General features: G+C 37.1%; 1 non-coding gene across 1 annotated transcript; it reads right to left on the bottom strand.

Annotated features, from left to right (window-relative positions):
* Positions 1 to 8,789: 8,789 nt before the first annotated feature.
* Positions 8,790 to 8,896, bottom strand: LOC115873827. The gene has a single exon (XR_004048612.1). It is a non-coding gene; the product is annotated as a U6 spliceosomal RNA (small nuclear RNA).
* Between the last annotated feature and the right edge of the window lie 558 nt (positions 8,897 to 9,454).

Genomic DNA, 9,454 nt, shown 5'->3' with positions numbered 1-9,454 from the left:
TGATGATGGCAACAGATATACAAATGTGCTTGACACAATGGATGGATGTATGGATTGTGATAAGAGTTGTATGAGCCCCCAATAAAATGATTTTTTTCAAATCCTTTTCCTTCATAGAACCTGTTGTAGGATTTGGTCTATCTATATCATCCTATTTTCAAATGTATTTTTTCTCATTTCCTGCCTTCTTTCCTAAGCTTTGTTTTCTGTTTCTAAAAATTATCTTAAATATGAGAATAATAACAATTTATCATTTATCAAGGGGTCATGAAGGCGGGAGGGGGGAGGGAAGGAAAAAAGAGGAGATGACACCAAGGGCTCAAATAGACAGTAAATGTATAGAACATAATGATGGCAACCTAAGTACAAACAGGCTTGATAAGATTGATTGTTGTAAGAGCTGTAAGAGCCCTCAATAAAATAATCTTTAAAAAATCATCTTAAAATGAATGCTTCATTAAGCTATTTTTTATTCTTTATTATTTGTTCCTCTTGTACATATTTTATTATTCTTCGGTACTGTCAAGTGAGTTACAACTTATAATAGTCTTATGTACAACAGAACAAAAGTTTGCTTGGTCTGATATCATGCTAAAAATTCTTGTTATGTTCGGGTTCATTTTTGAAGCCACTGTGTCAAGCCATCTCCTTCACAGTCTTCCTCTTTTTCTATGACCAAATAAGACGACTTAACGAAATAAGATGTCCTTTTCCAGGGACTGGTCGTTCACGACAAGATGTCCAAAGTACCTGAGATGAAGTCGTAGCATCCTAAGGAAGACTTCATCAAAAGAGCAAAAAGAACCCAGATTTGAAAGGAAAAAAAAGATTGATATATTGGATAAAAAGCTTACCTCAAAAATCTGTAGAAAACTGGAACACCTCATTGAGAAAAACAAATAATCTAATCCACAATTTAGCAGAAGACATGGACAATTTGTTAAGGATGACATTCAGGTAGTCAATAATCATATAGAGAAATTCTTACTATCATTAGCTATAAGAAAAAGATGAATTTTTAAAAAATACAATAATACTTGATACCAACCAAGTTAGTTTATTGTGCCAACGTGGTCGATAAACACATGTGGAGTTAATTGATGGGAGGAGGAATAAATGGCTCAGTGAGCCTCACCTTTCTAGTTCTTGGGTCTCTTGCTTTGTGATGGTCAGACCAGGGTGCAGCTGCCTTAGCAGTTCCCTGCTTCAGCTGGCAAGGCTGACTTCCTGCAAGACATTCCCAAGGAGAAGCCACATAGATCGGACCTATGCCGATGCAGCCTTGGGTGCTGGAGCTGCCGTGTGGAGACCCCTGCCAGCGCTGAGATGCTTACACGTTCACTGACTCAGTTTTCCTCCTGCAGTCGGTATCATTGCATCTGTTTTGTGAGATGGAGGAGGACTTTGTGGATTGGTTTTGGACATATGGGCTAATGTTGGACTTGTGAGCTTGGGCAGCACTGGGTTGGAATGTTTTCTTGATGCACACTTAACCTTTATATAAAACTCTCTCTTATACATGAATTTCTGTGAATTTGTTTCTCTAAAGTACCCAGGTAACACACAACACTAACAGTAAAATTTTAAAAATTTAAAAAGCCAATATTGTGGAGAGACTGGTATACTCACACACTGCTGTTGGGATTGCAGAATTGTGCAGCCACTATGGAAACAAGTGTGATGCTTCTTTAAACAAATGTGAATAGAAATGCCATGTGATCCTGCAATCTTTCTATTTGTTATCCATCTTAAAGAAATAAAGAACAAAATAAGAACACATCTATAGCTATATCATCTGTATAGATATAGATAGAGAGGGATATAGATATATATACACACATGTACACATATAAAAACCCATGTATATTGCAGCACTTTCTATAATAGCAAACAACCCAAATTCCTCTCTGTGGAGGAATGTATAAACTCTAGTACCTGCACACAATGGAATAGTGTGTATTTCTAAAGAACAATAATGAGAGTGTCAAACACCCCATGACATGGAGAAACTGGAAGGTAGTCTGCTCAGAAAAGTTAGTCAATCGCTTAAGGAACATTTTTACATATCATCTTTACTAAAAAAATTAAAATAGCATAAATCGTTTTCACCTCAAAAGAAGACTTTGAAAGTGATGGCAAGGCTGAAGGGATAGGGAGGAAAAACGAGAGAGTAGGAGAGAAATGATCTAGAATGAAAAAGGGAGTTACTGAGGTACCATCAGTGCTCTGAGGATCTGACTGTGCCGTTGCATTTTGTGTGTTTCCCCTATGTGTATTATTCTCTACAAAGAAAAGGGAAAACAGCAAGTCAACTTTTAAAAAAGTGAGCATATCCTCAATTTTCATGATACACAGTTTATAAGTATCAATATAAGCTACCTCAAAACTTTATATGTAGATTTTATGTCCTTATTTATTTTCATATGCCTGATACATCACTAACTTTCTGCCTAACTAAATTGTAATTTTTTCTTATTTTTCCTAAAATTTGTCTTTATATTATTATATCTTTATTATTTGAGTTATTTGCCTTTTAAATGGTCTTTATTTTTAAGAAATAAGAAAATTAACTTCATCAAATGCTCGTTTTGTCATTTTCCCCACAATTATTTTTAATGTACATTATTTCTACATATGCAGGGTTTATAATATTTAAATTTTAATGATCACCTCTTTCCTTAAACTCACTCTTTGTTCATTCAGCTCCTGGTGAGATATATTCTTCTCTTGCTATTTTCTTCAGAAAGGACTCATGTATTAAAAAACAAAAACAGAACCAACTCATTCATCCTCACTGTTGCTATTGTTCTTGGTTTTTATGTAAATTGGTTTGTCCATGGGTAATTTTTACTCACACATTCTTTCTGGAAGTACTTTAAGATATTAAACCCATGACCTTACAACACTGAATGCTGCTGGGAAAACACTTCAAGCCTTTTTTTTTTTTTTTTTTGCAGTTTTTTTTTCTCTTATATGTGACTGCATCTCTTTGCTAAGATGCACAAAAGAATCTTTTCCAGTAAACCTTGTAACTTTAACCTGGGGGTTGGGGATGATAGTTCTAAGCAAATTTCCCCACTCGCTCTTACATTCTCTGGCTTGTTCATTTTCTTGAATTATATTTAAGGTTCTCCAATTTGGAGACACCAATTACACATATTTTAGATCTCCTGCACCTGTCTTTCTATAATTTTCCCTTTATTATATTGTAATATGCTGAATCACAAGTTTTATCTATGCAGTAACAATATTTGAATAATGAATATTTTTTCTATCCATGATTAGTTATTTTCCTTTTTCTCTCCAGTTCTGTTTGTTTGTTTTTGTAGTCCTAAATATCCTGCGTTGGTACTCCTATTGCTTTTGTTGTGACTCATCTTAGAATAATGAGTACTTCCTGGATCAGCTATTTTGTTTATTTTACATAAATTTTGACAAAAATATTCCAATGTAAAATATTCTCCTAAAACAGTGTTGTGTAAATAAGTGAAATTGTTTCATCTTTACTTCTCCGTAGCTAGCAAAATCACACTGCACTTCTCATAATGTAACTCAGGAGTGGGCTTCTCTTTGGTCTCACCAATACACTACTTCTGGTCAATATAACTGAGGTAGTTAGTTTACTGTGCCAGCCTGGCTGATAAACACATGTGGGGTTAATTGAATGGCGGAAAGATAAATGGCTCGGTGAGCATCGCCTTTCGAATTCTCGGGTCTCTTGCTTTGTGATGGTTGGACCAGGGTGCAGCTGCCTTAGCCAGTTCCCTGCTTCAGCTTACAAGGCTCACTTCCTGCAAGACATCCCTGAGAAGAAGCCACATGGACCTACCCCGATGCGGCCCTGGGTGCTGGAGCAGCCGTGTGGAGACCCCTGCCAGCGCTGAGATGTTTACACGTTCACTGATTTGCTTTCTCCTGCAGTTGGCATCATTGTGTCTGTTTTGTGAGATGGAGGAGGACTTTATGCATTGGTGTTTGACATATCGGTTAATGTTGGACTTGTGGGCTTGAGCAAAACTGGGTTGGGATGTTTTCTTGATACGCACTTGACCTTTATATAAAACACTCTCTTACACATGAGTTTCTGTGGATTTGTTTCTCTAAAGTACCCAGACTAACACAATAACATAAATGTTCTATTTCTTTTTTATCTTGAATTTTTAGCTTCTCAAGACTCATATTACCTGGAATCAGAGGAGATGAACCTGCTAGCCTGCTCACTGCATCTCTGTTGTTATAAATAAATGTTTTGGTCATATACAACAGTTTTACTTATTTTAAAGGAAACTGCTTCCAGAGATTTTTGTGAGATGTGCAGCTTGAAACCTTTAATTTCTGTCTTTTTGCATTGCTCTTTTCCCTCTTATAATTTTAGCCATTCATCTTCTTATTGTATGATTTAGGGTTTCAGATCAGATGCCTCCTTGTTCCAGTGATTATTGAAACCATGCTTCTGTTTATCATTATGTTTGTAGTTTGGGGATGATTTTTAAGAAAGAAAGAAGAAATGCTGATTTTGGTCCACAATTTAAGAAAAGAAACGCCGCTGCTGAGGTTTAATAGTAATGATCACACCCACTACTGGGAAATATTAATCTTAATTTCAGATTCTTGATATCTCAACAAATTTTGTGCTGCAATCTTCAGTACTGTACACTGGCTGTAAGATCAAAAATAAGTCAGCACAGTAGTGATGTGTCTATCATTCTTGGTGTCATTGTTTCACGCTCCCTATTTCTCATCACCCGGCAAAGAATGGCACTTGCTGATAATAGACAAGTACCAGATAGAGAGTACAGGTTTAAAGTCCCTTGTTGTCATTATTAGGTGCCATCATGTTGGTGCTGACTCATAGAAACTCTGTGTACAGTAGAAAGAAGCACAATTGCTAGTCTATTTGAGACCACTAAAGTCATTGTTCTTGATCATATGCTACCTATTGATCAGGAGTCAATGGCACTGAGGGAAGAAGTCCAATCTGCATTGAAGGCATTAGCCAAAAACATCTATCCAGGAACTGATGGAATAACAATTGAGATGATTCAATGATCTAATAAAGCACAATTTAGTCTGTAGTGATTTCTGTGCTCTCTAACATTTAAAATAAAACAAATGTGCTGAAAGCAATGCACCTTTGGTTTCTTGACTATTGCTCCCATGAACATTGATTGTGAAACCAGGTATAATTAAGTCTTGAAAATTTCAATCTTCATCTGTTTGCAACGATGTTGTCTATTGGTCCAATTGTGAGATTTGTTTTTCTTCTTTACACTGGTTGGTAATCTATACCAAAGACTTTAGTTATTGATATTCATCAGAAAGTGCTTAAAATCGTGTTGGTTTTTAGTAATTAAGGTTGTGTCATCTGAATATCACAGGTGGTGGATGAGCCTTCCTCCAAATCTGATGGCCCATTCTTTTTCATATAGTTCAGGTTTTCTGATTATTTTGTCAGCATACAGATTGAAAAGTAGGGGGAAACATGCAATCTTGACAAACACCTTTCCTGATTTAAAATTTCAAATGACTTTGTCTGGTCTATATACAGGTTCAACAAAAGCACAATGAAGTGTTTGGGGAGGCTCATTATTCAAAATATCACCATAGTTTGTTATGATCAACACATCTGAATGCCTTTGCAAAATCAATAAAACACAAAAACATCATTCTGGTATTCTCGTTTTTAGCCAAGATTCTTCTGATGTCAGCACTAATTGTCCTCATTTCATGTCATCTTCCGACACCAGCTTGAGTCTCTGGCCCTTCTCTGTCAATGTATTGTAATCAGTTTTTAATCAATTTTCCATGCACGTGATGTTAATGAGATTGTTCGATAATTTCCACATGCTGTTGGCTCACTTTTCTTTGGAATGACACAAATATGGATAATTTGGGATTGTTTGGCCAGATACTTGTCTTCCAATTTTTTTGGCATAGACTAGAGAGTGCTTCCAGAGCTGCATCAGGTTTTGAAACACTTCGGTTGGTATTTCACCAATTCTTGCAGCTTTGTTTTTGGCTAATGCTTTCAGTGCAGCTTAAAAATTTTCTTTCAATACTATCAGTTCTCCAGCATATTCTGCCTCTTAAAATGGCTGGATGCTGACCAATTCTTTTCAAATAATGATTCTAGGTAGTCCTCCAATCTCCCTTGATGCTTCCTTTATTGTTCATTATTTTGCCAATAGAATTCTTCAATATTGCAAGTTGAGGCTTACATTTTTTCCTCAATTCTTTCATCTTGAGATGAGTTGAGTGTTCTTCTTTGTTGGTTTTCTAATATCAGGTCTTTGCACATTTCATTCTAACACTTTCTTTTGTTCTCTCAAGTTGCCCTTTGAACTCTTCCGTTCAGCTCTTTAGTTCATGATTTCTTCCATCTTTTTTGGCTAATCTATGTTCACAAACAAGTTTCAGTGTGTCCTTTGACATCTGATGTTGTCTTTAATTTCCCTCTCTTTTAAATGACTTTTTGTTGTCCTCATGCATGAGGATCTTCGTGAAGCCATGCCACAAATTGTCAGGTCTTCTGTCATTAATATTCAATACATCAAATCGATAAGAGATGGTCTCTAAATTCAGATGGGATATATTCAAGGTTGCACTTTGACTCTCATGAACTTCTTTTCTTCAGCTTCAATCTCAGCTTGCATATGAATAATTTACAATCTGTTCCCAGTTTATCCCTTGCCTTGTTTTTGGCTGATGTTCTTTCTTGACCTTCCCCAGCATCTCTTCGCACAGATGCAGTGAATTTGATTCCTGTGCATTCCACCTGGTGAGATCTAGGTATATAGCCACTGTTGTGTGGTGGGGAAAAAAGGGATTTGAATGAAGAAGCCAGTTTTGTAAAATTCTATCATGTGATCTCCAGTATTATTTTTATTATTATAGCTGTATTTTCCAACTACTGTCTGTTTCCAACTTTCATACTCTAATCATCAATAATTATCAATGCATCTTGATTACATGTTTGATCAATTTCAGACTGAAGAAGTTGGTAGAAGTCTTCAGTTTCTTCATCACTAGCTTTAGTGATGGTACATAAATTTGAATAAAAGTTTTGTTACCTAATCTTTGTAGCTATGTAAATATTACCCTATCAGAGTATTGTACTTCAGGATAGATCTTGAAATGTTTTTGATGATGAAAGAAATGCTATTCTGCTTTGATTTTTTCCCCCTGTGTTGGGGCAGTGAACTATTTAATGTGGAAAACCAAACTCTCTAATTCCCACCAAATGACCATTTCCTGCATGGGTCTGGATAAGACATTGGGAGAAATTATTGTTAAGTGAGTAATTGCTAAAATTATGATTGCCATTCTGCTGTATATAAAATAAGCCAACTGCGAAGCAGAGAGTGGGGGCAAGGAATTTCACTACCAGACAGGTCCAGAAGTGGAGCAAGTGCTTTGGACACTGTGATCCCAGTGCAGTGCACCTCCTAGATCCAGAAGACAACAGTGGCATCAAAGGGTCGAGAGCAGCAGCAGCAGCAGAACTAAGGGCCAGATCATGAAACAGAGTGATGGACTTCCCAGCCCACAGATCATGAGTTATTTTGGGTAGAAATCTGGCCTGTGGAATAGGGGTGCCTCTGGGTACTAATTTTTGCTGAGTTGGACTTTGTGACTCATTGGATCCTTTTAAGCTGAGGCTGACTGGATTGGGTGTCCCTGGGCATTTGATTCAGGGAGCTAGGTGTGCTGACCCTGGACCTTGAGCTGAATGCCTTCAGGTAGAGACGAACAGTGGAGTGGCATTTTCTTTGGGAAACCCGGAAATAATTTTGTAATGTGTCCTGATGAACTATATCCTAGGCATTTCTCAATGGCATTATAACCTGGTGACTTCTTTAATAAATCTTTTATTCATGAATGTTGTCTGTAAGTTCTATGCAGTCATTGCAATGGATTGTAGAATCTATATTTAAAAGATAGAGAATAGTGTGTGTGACAATGCACACCCAGCATAGTAAATCCTATTGTTGTCTGATTCAAAATGGCTGATACCAGTCCGTTTCAGCGGACTAATGCCTAGGATAACAAACTTCATGAGTTCATCTTGATACTTGACTTTGTATTCTTGGAGGAATCCTAGTGGTCTAATGGGTTCAGTATTGGGCTGCTAATGATAAGGTTGGTAGTCAAATCGATCAGCTGCTCTGCAAGACAAAGATGAGGCACTCTGCTCTATAAAGATTTACAGCCTTAGAAACTGCATGGCGCTATCCTATAGGGTTGCGATGAACCTGAATTGACTCATCAGAGTGTGTTGTCTCTTGAGCTACCCTTTTGAAATGTTCTCTTCAGCTCTTAAACATCAATACTTCTGTTAATTTTAGTTCCTCTAGTTTGGATATCTTATAAATGTTTATTAAATGAATGAAAGCATAGATGAATGATGTTTTATTTTTTCCTCTATTAGTTTAGGATCATTGTATTTCAGATAATAAATCAGGGAAGACTGATAATACTCCTGGTTTTGGGGTCTTACTGTAAGAGAGATCTTCAATAAATAGTTTGAACAGTCTATCATTCTGTAAATAAACTGGGCTTAAAGCAAATACTTTACCCATCTTTCAGCCCTTAATAAAGTTGCATACTTCAGTTGAACAGTTCTTCCTTAAAACTTTTATTTCCCCCAAAATAAACTTCTAACCAAACAAGATCTCATTCTGTTGTTCCTCTAAATTCCTACTGTTGCTGTAGTTGATAAGTATTGTCAGGGTAAATATGCAACAGAATAGAACTACAACAAAGGGTTTCCCATAATCTTTTTTTCCCCCTAAAATATGGAACTCTTCATTAATTTTCATGTCATCCTTTCGCAGGGGCCATGCTAACCTTCTCTGTTTCATTCCAATGTTCATATGTGTGCTGCCGAAGCGAGCAGCCCATAATCTTTATGGGAACAAATAACCAGGTTCTTCCTCTCATAGAACTGCTGGTGGATTCAAACCATTGACCATTTCATTAGCAGCCAAGTGATTCACTACTGCACCACCAGGACTCCTTGATACACTACTGTGTTCGTCTGGGTAGACTAGAAAAACAAATCCATAGAAACGCAGATGTGTATAAGAGAGAGTTTTACAGAAAGGGTATTTGTCCATTAAGAAAGCATCCCAACCCAGTCCAGTCCAATCCCATAAGTCCAATATTAGCCCATATGTCTGATATCAATCTATAAAATCCTCTTTAGATTCACGAAACACATGAAATGATGACGACTGCAGGAGGATCACAGGCCAACAGGTAGAAAGTCTTTGGAACCAGTGGCATTGTAAGCATCTCAGCACTACCAGAGGTCTCCACGTGGCTCCTCCAGCACCCAGGGCTGCATCAGGATAGGTCCATGTGGCTTCTCCTCAGAGATGTCTCACAGGGCATCAGCCTTGTGAGTACAAAGATTCCAATGGCAGAGAGAGAGAGAAAGAGAGGTGTTTCCCAC

The sequence above is a fragment of the Echinops telfairi genome, unplaced genomic scaffold (assembly GCF_000313985.2).
Source record: "Echinops telfairi isolate 266 unplaced genomic scaffold, ASM31398v2 ScPeMD7_7469;HRSCAF=8507_1, whole genome shotgun sequence".
Lineage (NCBI taxonomy): Eukaryota > Metazoa > Chordata > Mammalia > Afrosoricida > Tenrecidae > Echinops > Echinops telfairi.
The sequence above is the reverse complement of the archived record's forward strand: the minus strand, read 5'-3'. Positions and strand labels throughout refer to the sequence as shown.